This window comes from Dreissena polymorpha, chromosome 3, assembly GCF_020536995.1.
Source record: "Dreissena polymorpha isolate Duluth1 chromosome 3, UMN_Dpol_1.0, whole genome shotgun sequence".
Taxonomy (NCBI): Eukaryota; Metazoa; Mollusca; class Bivalvia; order Myida; family Dreissenidae; genus Dreissena; species Dreissena polymorpha.
Genome location: NC_068357.1, coordinates 17623192 through 17636919, shown reverse-complemented (window position 1 = coordinate 17636919; position 13728 = coordinate 17623192). Strand labels below are relative to the sequence as shown.

Below are 13728 nucleotides of genomic sequence, written 5' to 3'. Positions count from 1 at the left end.
TGTTTAAAAAAATAAATCATTTTGTTTACTGGATTTTTATTACTTATTTTTAATTATTTATTTTTATTGTTTTTATGGTCTTTAAAAAACATAAAAGGACACAAACTTATCTTAAATTGTATGCGCTTTTGTTGTAAAATATGTTTGTTTAAACTCCCTTGAGCTTGTTTCTAATTAAAGAAAAAAAAACATATTATAAGAGCATATTTATATGAACTGTTACAACAATAAATGGGACATATTTTGCATTTTTTCCACTTTATAACACAAGTTTAATTTGTTTCCCATCCTATCATGTCATAAGAAATCACTGTAAGAACAACAATATCACATACATGTAAGTACAATGTACATACTCATACGCTTTGAATTACGTTTCAAATAACAGTTGTATACTGTATACATACAGAAAAAATGGACCGTGCTCTGTGGAAAAGGGTTATAAGACAGGTGCCTAAAGTGTCGTCCCAGATAAGCCTGTGCAGTCTGCATAGGCTAATCAGGGACGACAGTTTCCACTTTAATGATATGTCTTGTTTCAAGAAAGTGTCTTCTTAGCAAAAATCAAGTTGAGGCGGAAAGTGTCGTTCATGATAAGACTGTGCGGACTGCACAGGCTATTCTGGGACGACACTTTACGCACATACTTTGTTGATTACCAGAGCAAATATGCAAATTTTTAAGAAATGCAAAATTAAACTTAAGATAAAGAGATTTAATTTACCTATATATACTTGTGTATCATTCTACTAAGAAAAAGTTTTCATTATTCCCCTTGAGTCAAAACTTGTTAAATCCTTGATGTAACACAGTGAATTTACAATTAAATAACACATTCATATTGACTATAGATATTGTCTTCTTGATTATGTATTGGATTACGTTTTAAGTGACTGAAGAAAATTATAGGATGACATGAATAATATATGCATACTCTTGGTCTCTTAATGTTTTAAAAGGATTGAAATGAACTCAACATACTTCTGTGTATTCTTATTTCAGAAAATCGCAGAGCTGTCCCCCTCAGACCAGCTGGTTGTGGAAATGTATAGTTTTCTAAAACCAGGAACAGATTAAAAAACATAGTTTGGGATGATATCATTTATTTTATTCATTATTGATAATGATTCAAATTCTCTTGAATTACTGGACTGATGCGGCTGAAACTTACACATTTGAAAGACCTTAATGTATTAATGATAGTGAAGACAGGAATTTTGGCTGTGGCAACTTTTGGCAGAATTATGGTCCTTTGTCTGTTTTACTATGGAACATATGAGCCGTGTTCTGTGAAAAGGGGATTAAATGAATGTTCGTAAAGTGTGGTCCCAGATTAGCCTGTGCAGTCCGCACAGGCAAATCAGGGACGACACTTTCCGCTTTTATGGTATTTTTAGTTTCAATGAAGTCCCTCCTTACCGAAAATCAAGTTTAGGCGAAAAGTGTAGTCCCTGATTAGCCTGTGCGGACTGCACAGGCTAATCTGGGACGACACTTTACGCACATGCATTAAGCCCAGTTTTCTCAGAACGCGGCTCATTTTGTTTGAAATGTGTGTGTTTTCCACTCCTCTTACTGCTTTCCACTCCTCTTACTGCTTTGGCAGATTTTGCTCAAACTTTCAAATCAATGACCTTAATGTGAAGATGATTAGTCATGAAGGAATTTGGGCTGCAACCAGATTTGGCTGAATTATTGCCCTTTATCTTTTATAAACTGTAGAAAATATAGTGGATTTGTCGGCTTCCAAACATGTATTGTGGGGGCACCAGTGTCTGTGACTCCTGTCTAGTTTTAGTTCAGGTAGTGGTTTTTCTTGCTATCTTCTTTTTTTCAGAGGAGAAGGTGTCCTATTTATTCAACATGCTGGATTATGAGGTGTGAAAGTTGGAAGCTTCACCATGGAAACAGCTTGCAGAATGCATCAATGAGCTGTTGAAGAGGTGGGTAATTTATAACATTCACATGTCAGTCATAAAAAAGAACTCATGAATAATTTATTAAATGAACATATTTGAAACCTAATTTGATTTTATCTTAACTAATATTACACCTCAGAGATATTGGTCCTTCTATATCTATATGACCGGTTTCAGTCTGTAAAATGCGATAGAGAAACCTAAGAGTATATGGACCGGACACTATTTTTTGTATATGGACCGTTCGGGGTTATGTGCACTGTGTTGAAGCGTTTTATTGAACAGTATTGACACTATTTCAGCTTTAAAAAGAGTAAAAAACAAACTTAATTTAGAATAAACGACACGCTTACCTCAATCCCAACGTTAATCCAATGTTTATAACAATAAAGTCGAAACAATATTCACTTCCATTTTCTATTATTCCCTCACTTTATCGAAACTTATTTTAAATCACACTATTTTATTGAATTCCTATCGAAGTTTACAATTATGTATGATAAACACACAATCCAAAATACGTTTTGCATTCGTTCGATGCCTTAAACAAATACCTAACTGTTAAAAAAAACACCATGTCCGACATGTCCTAAAAAACACCACGTCCGACATGTCCTAAACATATTAAAGAGAATTTAGCTCCAACTGGAATGTTTCGTCAGAGAAACTTCGTCACACGATATACGTCATCGTTTGCGCATTCAGTTGCATGAAAAATAAAAGTACGGAAAGCCGGTACAACACTGTACAATGATATAGCTAGGGGAAACTCTTCGGTGTAGTATAAGAAATAGTAAACTCCTCTTCGGTCCCAATGGCATTATAGTGACCAGCCAGGCAGCCAAAAACTGTATATGGACCAAAGCCTAGGGCTTCGGTCCATATACGGTTTGTGGCTGCCTGGCTGGTTACTATAACACCATAGGGACCTCAGTGGGATTTACTATTTATTAATTGGAAGATGCTCCTTTAAGGAATTCCCCAATGCTTTAATGAAAATTTGAGTTAAATTAAAAAAAAAACACACAAACAATTTATGTTGTTGTGAATAAGTCAACCAATTTACACATATGTAAAACAATCAGTTTAGTATGAGTTATTCTGTGTTTTTTTCCGATGCATTAGTTTGCCTACAGTAAACATTCCCTTCTCAGTAATGCGACGAGTCGTGCTGAGTTGGCAGAATGCTGGTCGCCCAGGAAACAATGGTGGCCTCCATACCATTTCACAGCGTACACAGCTGCGCAGGGCAAGGAGGTCCCAGGTCTCACGCTGGCAAAGGCCTTGTGTGCCTCTAGTCTTATTGACCCAGGAAATGCAGAGTCCTGGTGTGCCTAGTCTTATTTTCCGAGGTAATGCAAATGCCATGTGTGCCCCTAGTCTTATTGACCCAGGTAATGCAAATACCATGTGTGCCCCTAGTCTTATTGACCCAGGTGATGCAAAGGCCTTGTGTGCCCCTAGTATATGACCCAGATAATGCAAAGGCCATGTGGGCCCCTAGACTTATGACCCAGGTAATGCAAAGGCCTTGTGTGCCCCTAGTCTTATTGACCCAGGTAATGCAAAGGCCTTGTGCGGCCCAAGTCTTAATGACCCAGGTGATGCAAAGTCCTGGTGTGCCCCTAGTCTTATTGACCCAGTTGATGCAAAGGCCTGGTGTGCCTAGTCTTGTTGACCCAGGTGATGCAAAGGCCTGGTGTGCCCCTAGTCTTATTGACCCAGGTGATGCAAAGGCCTGATGTGCCTAGTCTTATTGACCCAGGTGATGCAAAGGCCTGATGTGCCTAGTCTTATTGACCCAGGTGATGCAAAGTCCTGGTGTGCCTAGTCTTATTGACCCAGGTGATGCAAATGCCTGGTGTGCCTAGTCTTAATGACCCAGGTGATGCAAAGGCCTGGTGTGCCTAGTCTTAATGATCCAGCTGATGCAACGGCCTTGTGTTCCTAGTCTTATTGACCAAGGTGATGCAAAGGCCTGGTGTGCCCCTAATCTTATTGACCTATGTAATGCAAAGGCCTTGAGTGCCCCTAGTCTTATTGACCCAGGTGATGCAAAGACCATGTGTGCCCCTAATCTTATTGACCCAGGTAATGCAAAGACCCAGTGTGCCCTTAATTTTATTGACCAAGGTAATGCAATGGCCCTGTGTGCAAGAAGTTTTATTGACCCAGGTGATGCAAAGGCCTGATGTGCAATCAGACTTATTGACCAATAATGCAAAGGCCTTGTGTATACCACCAGTTTTATTCGCCCAGTTAATGGCACACTTCTGCACGAAGAAATATTGACACTCCATTAAAAGAAAACTGATAGATAATTCAATTACTGGTATGAACAAGAACCTTTATAACGTATATCTTTTGGCAGCCGCAGTGTAAGTTAAGGTCAGAAATTTTGTGCTGTGAAAATTGTATTTTTTTTAAGTTGGCATGTAACCTACTAGTTCATAATTTTGTTGACTTATTTGAGATTCAATTATTGATTCAAAAATAGGCGATTTAATTTGATATTTTTTGGTAAAAAAGTAGTGTAGCTATGTATATGCGCTTCTGAATGGGAAACTTCATGAATTGTTTAGCAATTACTATGCGCATTTGAATGGGAAACTTCATAAACTTTATGCAGGAAGTATCTGTCAGACCGACCTGAGATTACTAGAAACAGTCTTGATTGGTAGAGAAAAGATCCTGGTACCAGCCATGTTGGTAGAGAAAATAGCCTGGTACCAGCCATGTTTGGTAGAGAATATTGGGAAAAGAGAACCAGCATAATGATTGAAATACTAGTATAATAATAGCTGAACAGTTCATGTTTATTGCTGAATAGATTGTGTTACTAGCAATGTTTGGTAGAGAAAACATTCTGAAAGATAACCAGCATTATGATTGAAATAGGTGTTTGACTGGCCATGTTTGTTGCTGAATAGATCCATTTGACAGCCAGGTTTGGAAAGGAAATAATTCTGACAGAGCTTGACAAGATTGTCAACTTTAAGGAATCGGCACTGTTCATTGATATGCTAGTCTGTTTTTGCCTACATCTGTAAGACAATCAAGTTATTATCAGTGATGGCACTGAATACCATAATTGGTATTCAAATATATGGTTATTAAAGTATTCTTATGTCTGATTGCCCAGTATTCAATATATGTGAACAAGTACTGAAAGTTTATAAACTTTTACTAGAAAGAAAGCTGCTACAAATATATGATAAAAAACATGAACTTAGATCCCTTAAGTCAAAATGATGACATACAAAAAGACCTACTACATGAAGGAATTTCATCCATATGGCTGGCTCTCAAGTTCTTCCGTTGTTATGTTACATCACTCATTCAAAAATGGCAGCCATTTTACATGCAGGAATGACGTGAATGAATGGATAGTTGTTTATTTGTTGACAATTTCAAAGTTTCAAAAATGATTAACAATGAAAGTCGTCAATAAACATGTAATAATGATAACTGAGACATTGAATGAAAACGTGGAGTAATATAATGCCCTTTATGCATTTTTAACACATTTAATGTACTATTTTTGTCACTTCGCATTGCTATGCATGTGTGTATTGCCGATATATTGTATGTTTTGTATTTATAACGATGAACTAGACTTGTTTAAGTTATATGAATAAACTTTCTTTTCTGTTATAGTACTTAACACTTTTCCACTTAAAAGTAAAAAGTGAAAATGGCTATGTGCAAGCAGCATTAAACCAGAACAGCCTGGAGGTCTCGCAATCTGTTCAGGTTTTATGCTCTTTGCTGCTCACCAGTATCTCAGGGTCGGAAATGAAGCCTTTTAAACTTGAATCTAGTAATAAAGGTCTATAATTAAATTTAACTTTCTAAGGCCAGTAAGGACTAAAAATGCGTCAAAATACGTATCTTAGTGGCAAGGGTAATTGTGTAATATGTGCTTGATAATAGACCAGGGTTGATGCTTTTATTTATTGGATTATCAGTTACAGCAAACTGTCAACATGTTACCACAACAGTAGGTTGAAAGTATTGATACCAAACTGACAACATGTTACCACAACAGTAGGTTGAAATTATTGACACCTATCCTGTGTTGGTGAGATCAATATATGTCATGGACTTATTACCTTTATATATAAAAAGATAAATTAAATAAAGGAACAGGTATGCAAATTGCAAATAAATTATTCATTTTTTTATATTTTAATATTCGTTACCATTCCTTTTTGTAATTCATAGTTATATTTTAACAGTGATTTAACCCTTTCTACTTAGAAGCTAAGTGAAAATGGCTATGTGCAAACAGCATAAAACTTGCAGTCTGTTCAGGTTTTATGCTGTTTCCTGCTCATCAGTATCGAAGGGTTGGAACTGAAACCTTTAAAACATGGGTAAAAATACGTATCTAAGTGGTAAAAGGTTAAAGGGACCTTTTCACAGTTTGTCAAAATGAGATTTTTTGTCATAGACTAAAAAATTGAATTAACATGCACAAAATAACACTCGTACTGCGAATACATTTTTATTTACGAATTATCATCTTTAGAAATTATAGTTTTACAATAACGAAATTATTGAATAATTATACCCCCACAAACGAAGTTTAAATGGGCCTTTTCACGTTTTGGTTAATTGACAAAATTCAAATAAATTGTTTAAGATTCACAAAGTTTTGTTTTAATTATGATATTTGTGAGGAAATAGCAATATTGAACATTTACCATGCTCTAAATTATCCATTATATGCATCTTTTGACGATTTGAAAACCTGAAAATTATAAAGCCTTGCAACGCGAAACGATTGAATTATTTGAAAATTTCTGTTGTTGTCGTTATATTTTGGGAAACTATGCGGATTTCTTATATAGGTAAAAAATAAATCCTATCATAGCATGAGCACGGATGGTCCAGTGGTCTAAGCGGGAGACTTTTTAATCCAGGACTCCAGGGTCAATGGATCGAGCCCTGTTGAGGGTTACTTTTTAGCTCACCAGAGCACAACGTGCTCATGGTGAGCTTTTGTGATCGCCTTTTGTCCGTCGTCTGTCGTCTGTCGTGCGCCGTCAACATTTGCCTTGTGAACAGAAGATTGGTCTCAATGATATCTTGGATGAGTTCGAAAATGGTTACGTTCGCTTGAAAAACATGACTTCCAAGGGGCGGGGCATTTTTCCTTATATGGCTATATATGGCTATAGTAAAATATTGTTAACACTCTAGAGGCCACATTTATTGTCCAATCTTCATGAAACTTGGTCAGAAGATTCATCCCAATAATATCTTGGACGAGATCGAAAATGATGCCGGTTGGTTGAAAAAAATGGCTGCCAGGGGGCGGGGCATTTTTCCTTATATGACTATAGTAAAACATTGTTAACACTCTAGAGGCCACATTTATATTCTGATCTTCATGAAACTTTCTCAGAAGATTGGTCCCTAATGATATCATGGATGAGTTTGAAAATGGTAACATTCGCTTCAAAAACATGGCTGCCAAGCGGCGGGGCATTTTTCCTTATATGGCTAGATATGGCTATAGTAAAATCTTGTTAACACTCTAGAGGCCATATTTATTGTCCAATCTTCATGAAACTTAGTCAGAAGATTCATCCCAATAATATCTTGGACAAGTTCATAAATGATGCCCTTTGGTTGAAAAACATGGCCGCCAGAGGGCGGGGCATTTTTCCTTATATTGCTATAGTAAAACCTTGTTAACACTCTAGAGGCCACATTTATTTTCCGATCCGATCTTCATGAAACTTGGTCAGAAGAAATGTCCCAATGATATCTTGGATGAGTTTGAAAATGGTAACCTTTGCTGTTTATAGCGATTTTGTCATTATTTCTCAAAAATCGGGGACGTAGAGGTATGATAAACAGAAAAACGGGTTAGTGTCTGATCTTTTTGTAATATATCAGGCTCGGCACGAATAAAATAACGGCTCGGCAAGCCTCGCCGATATATTATTCTAAACCTTGCCTGATATATTAAAAAAAGATCGGGCAGTAACCTGTTATTCTCTATGTAGTAGGTGCCCGTAAAACAAAGCATTTTTTTAAATATCAACAATGCATCAGACGTATTCTTTGGCCATAAACGGTCTCATCGTAAAGAATATAAAGGAATTTATTTGTTTTATACCAAGATGGTCACGTATTTGCAAGATTTTAATATTTTTTCCCTTACAAACTCAAAACTATTTGCCGTACACAATTTGATTTTATTTTGCTATACGCCGTACACGTCAGGTTCTATTCGCCGTACACAACGAAGTTTATATTTTAGCCAAACATTTGCATACTAACTTGATTTTGGGGCTGAAGCTGGCAAAAACTGATAGTTTCTATAATTCTATTTGCACACCATTGGAAAATTCGGCAAAATTATTATATTTTCCTCGGACAAAAGGAAAAAAGCTGTCCCAATTAACTTTATTTTCGGTACCAGGTAGCTGATGATTGATCTTTTTCAACACTCGAATGTATTTATAAAGAACTCCCAACTACTTACGATATAAGTTTGATATGTCCACTATTAATTTGTCACACAGTTTTTTTAAAAACGTTCGCGATAAAAATGGTAAAACTTATTCTTTTCACGAGCACTACCTCTTGCGTGATGTTTAATTTCGCTTCGCTGGTTATCTATTTCCGGTGGTGATGATAGACAGTGAGCTTCAATCCATGCCAAAATCTGTGAAAAAGCCCTTTTAAGGTGGTATATAGGAGTGAACTTGTCTGTCGGTCTGTATTAAGTGTCCGCTCTCTAATTCAAGTTGTTTTCATCTGATCTTAAACAAACTTGGTCAGATGCTGTATCTTGATGATGTCTAGGTCAAGTTCGAATATGGGTAATGCAGGGTCAAAAACTAGATCACGGGGTCACTTAGTGCGTTTTAAACATTGAGCATGGTGTCTGCTCTGTAATTCAAGTAGTTTTCATCTGAGCTTCACCAAACTTGGTCAGAAGTTGCATCTAGATGATGACTAGGCCAAGTTCAAACATGGGTCATGCCGGGCCGAAAACTAAGTCAATGAGTCACTTAGTGCGTTTTTTTACATTCAGCATGGTGTCCGCTCTCTAATTCAAGTAGTTTTCATCCGATCTTTACCAAACTTGGTCAGAAGTTTTATCTAGATGATCTTAAGGCCAAGATCAGACATGTGCCATGCCAGATCAAAAACTACCGGTTGGTCACGGGGTCACTCAGTATGTTTTACAAATGCATCATGGTGTCTGCTCTCTAATTATCCTCCATTATAGGCGGAGGGATATTGTTTTGGCGTTGTCCGTCCGTCCGTCTTTCCGTCCGTCCGGAGCCATATCTCGGAAGTGCTTTGGCGGATTTCATTGAAACTTGGTATGAGTATATATATGGATAAGAGGATGATTCACGCAAATGGCATTGTACACCATCTGTTAATAACGGAGTTATGGCCCTTTGTATCTTGAAAAAAATGCATTTTTTTGTGTGTCCGGAGCCATATCTTGGAAGTGTTATGGCAGATTTCATTGAAACTTGGATGAGAATATATATGGATCAGAGGATGATTCATGCCAAATTGCATTGTACACCATCTTTTAATAACGGAGTAATGGCCCTTTGTATCTTGAAAAAATGCTTTTTTGAGTGTCAAATATAGCACTTATGTGTCCAGAAACATATTGGCGAGGGATATCAATTCAACGAATTTGCTTGTTAAAGTAGTTTTCATCCGATCTTCACCACACTTGGTAAGAAGTTGTATCTAGATGATGTGTATGTCAAGTCCGAACATGGGCCATGCCAGGTCAAAAACTAGGTTATGGGGTTACTTAGTGCGTTTTAAACATTGAGCATGTTTTGAGCACTGTGTTTTGTGAAGACAACATTCAAAATATTCTGTGTCAATTTGGCGTGTGGGGGTTTTGTCAGGTCTGTGACAAAGCTCTAGTTTGGAGAGTTCTGTTATTGTTATACTTAGTGACCATAAGTGGATTGCTTATATAAAGTATAAAATATGCCCCTCAGGATAGCAGCAAGAGTGGTTTCGGTGCTGGAATTGTATTCCAAGGGTCAGTGGTTTGAGCCCAGGAGGGATAACTTTTTGCTTTCGTTAATTTTATTCTTGTTTTATACTGGTGATTTTGTTGTTCAGATTTTTACATTTATCAATTCAACGCATTTAATGAAAAACTTAGAAACATGCAAAAATCTGTGAACAAGTCCCTTTAAAATCTAATAGTTAATTTTTGTTTGTAGATTGTTTTTGCAATGATATTATGATAGTTTTATTGCTGATTTTCACACTTGGTTTCTTATAAATCAGACAAAATAATGTTAGCCAGTAATGCTCATATATGTAAACATGTTTGAAAACAAAATTTGAATGAAAATTGCTTGATTGGTTTTTATTTAAGTGCGATATGAATATACAATGTATGTTATTGCAATTGTCTAAGATTGCAGATGGATTGTTTTTCAGTCTGTCAGTAGATTCCGCCCTTCAAGTTCTACAGTTTGTTTATCCAATCATATTTATAAGTCATTAAATGTTTTGGGGCATAATATCTATTTTAGTTACAGAAGACGGCCATTTTCACAAAGATATGACTGTCAATTAAGTTTTTTGTAGATCTTACAAATGTCAATCTGTTTCATATACTTGACTTTGAATTATGACCTTTACTTTGGACATACAAGTCAGATTCTTGCCTACAACATTGCTTCTCATCGCACTTATCACGTCTACTAAGTTACTGGAAACTTCATTCATGCTGGACAAAGTAAAGCTTTGTAACAAAAAGCTGAATTTCCATATTTTAGATCTCATCTCAGGCGCGATGACATTCAGGTGACTTTGTCCAAGTTGAATGATTGACTTAAATTTAATATTACATATCCAATTTTTACTTATTGGATGATTATCTCTAGTTTGCTTTTTCACTTAAGCAAGAATTTCTGTACAAATACTACTCTTTTCTGTATTAGAACTGCTATCATAAATAAATGCAAAGCTTAAGATATTTTTTGAGTCTTGGGGTATTTGATGACGTCACTTACACTGTATAAGGTTATCAATGTTGTCAACAAATTGTATTATTGGTTTGGACATATGAATGTCTTGTTCATGACAATAAGAGAGTTGCCTTGAATACGGATATGGTGGTATTCCAATTATTAGCTGTTGATCTGTATGGTTCATTTATTTTATGCTTTCCGGTGGTTTATAGAAAAATATCAGTGAATTAAAACTGATAATTTCACTGTTTCAAACAGTGAAAATTATCAATAATTTTCACTGTTTACTGTGAAATGACGTCAATTTTTTACGTCATTATCCCAGCGAAATTCTTTAGTTAAACTGTTTAACAAATTATATAAACTGTGAAAAAAAAGAAAAAGAAAATTTGTTTGATTCAGTGGAATATCAATTATAATTCACTCATGATCATATAAAATATACATTTTCTATGATCACTAGTGAATTGAAATAGATAATCCACCGAATCCACAAATATCCTCTATTTAATCATGATTTGCTTTACTTATCAAAATTGTAACTTTTGAGGTCTCCATATCATTCTCTATCCAATTAAATCAGTGAACAAATATGACTTTATTTCATAACAAACATTTATTTGTAAACTTAAACATGCATTCTAAATCATAAACACAAACAATCATGTACATGATCAATGACATGGAAACCCTATACCACTAAGATACATATTTTGATGCATTTTTAGTCCCATAGGAAGTTCAATTTAATTAAATAACTTTCTTATTAAATTCAAGTTTAAAAGGCTTCATTTCCAACCCTTAGATACTGATGAGCAGCAAACAGCATAAAACCTGAACAGGCTGCGAGTTACTTGCAGGCTTTTCCTTGTTTTACGCTGTTTGCTCATAGCCGTTTTCACTTTGCTTCAGATTGGGAAAGGGATAAAACACCGTAAGTATGCATTTACAGTATATGCTAAAGTAACTAGACCTTGTCACAGTATTGATAAATACGCCCGATGCTGCATGTAATAAAACGTAAACAGTTTTAACAGTCAAATATTGGACTTAAAGAAGGAGTGACCAGATTTAAACTCTAAGGACATTATTTAAGTCAATATAAACAATTATAATAGACTCTCTCAATATGGCCCATTTCGGCTCGAGGGTCATGATTTTGTGAAAGTCAATATTCAATGTTACATAGCAAATATGACACATGAAGGTTTAGAAGATATATAATTTTGCACATGCACAACTACATGTTATAAGGACGAGTCCTAGCCAATTTGACTATTGCAAGTTGGAAATTGTATGAGAACTTCTTTGTGTCTACAGTGAGACAAACAGACCTCCATGGAGATTCATAATTATACATTATACCTTTTACATCATATCAGGAGTTTTACAAAAAAAATGGCAATATACATGTCACATCATAATTCTTAAGTTAAGTAACAATTACATGTAATTAAGCTTAGTTAAATAAATACCATGTTCTGAAAAACACAATTTTAAAATGCATAAAACAGTTTCAACAAGATTATTGCCAAGCAATAAAAGTCCCCTATCGGCTCCACCATTGTCAGAAATTCCATCATTGTCATATTACTTTTTTTATTAATTATATTTGTTGCCATAGCAACCAGAATTTTTGATGTAGGAACAAAATGAAATGACGTGCAAAATGTCCATATTGCCATCAATCCATGTTTCAAGTTTCATGAAAAAATATGAAGAACTTTTTAAGTTATTGCATGATCCAGAAAAATGTGACGGACAGCCTGACAGACAGAGCGCAAACCATAAGTCCCCTCCGGTGAAACCGGTAGGGGACAAAAATGTATCATTTATATGATGAATGTTAGTCCTAATAAGTATTTTTCTTTTTTGTTTAGTTTCCTCATTCCATTACATAAACAAGCATACCTCAGTATGCTAGACACTAAATTTTATCAATAATTCATTAACACACACAGGAGAGGAAAGATGAGAAGTTAATCTGCCAGTTCTTCTGTATTTTTATCCTTGAGCTTCTGCCTCTGGGTGTAACTGCTCACTTCAATTTCCATGTTGTCCATCCAGGTACTGGACCAGCGTTTTCGAAGCTGGTAGGAACCAAAAATAAAGAGTCCCATGCCTAACACGAAATTCCTATTTATGTTTGGCATTCTTTTGGCCATGGTAACTGGTTGTTGAGTGCCCTAAGCTATGATGAGCTTCACTTGCCTCTGGCGCTGAAATGAAAATATTGTTAAAAAATATTGTTTTAACAAAACTAACACATGATCAAATTTTACACCAGCCAACAAAGAACACCAATGATAAATTACTTCATTTCTTTCAAGGTCAAAATAAATATTGATACCATACTGTGACATAATGCCAAAAATATTATCTATTAAAACATGCCAATGCAACAAAATATTGTATAAAGAGCTATGTGAGATATGTTTATGAAAATCTGATGAAATTTCTTAAATGTTCTGGAATCACAGTTTTGTGCAATGGGGCAGAAAATCTTAAACAAAATGCTGCTGAAGGACATTACAAAATAGACCTTTTTCGTTTTTATAGGTTCCATGCACATAAAGCAAGAGACGCGGAAACTTGTATAATTCAGAGCTTTTTGTATGCAGTGTGTTCATTTCAAAATTAAGTGAGATCTCTGAATACCTGATATCGAAAATATACTATCTCTAACTCTTCAGTTCTTCATTAGAACTTTCGGATGTAGCAAGTTTCTGTTTTTGTATCCTTTCTTCGTTTAACTTTACAGCTGGCAACCAAATGTAAACTCCTCCTATAACGTTTAATGTGAGGAGAAAAGCCAAAAA

General features: G+C 35.5%; 1 long non-coding RNA gene across 1 annotated transcript; it reads right to left on the bottom strand.

Moving 5' to 3' along the window:
• Positions 1–11506: 11506 nt before the first annotated feature.
• Positions 11507–13716, bottom strand: LOC127873133 (uncharacterized). The gene is made up of 2 exons (XR_008045992.1): positions 13568–13716; positions 11507–13128 (listed from the first exon to the last, which is right to left on the bottom strand). It is a non-coding gene; the product is annotated as an uncharacterized LOC127873133 (long non-coding RNA).
• Positions 13717–13728: the final 12 nt, after the last annotated feature.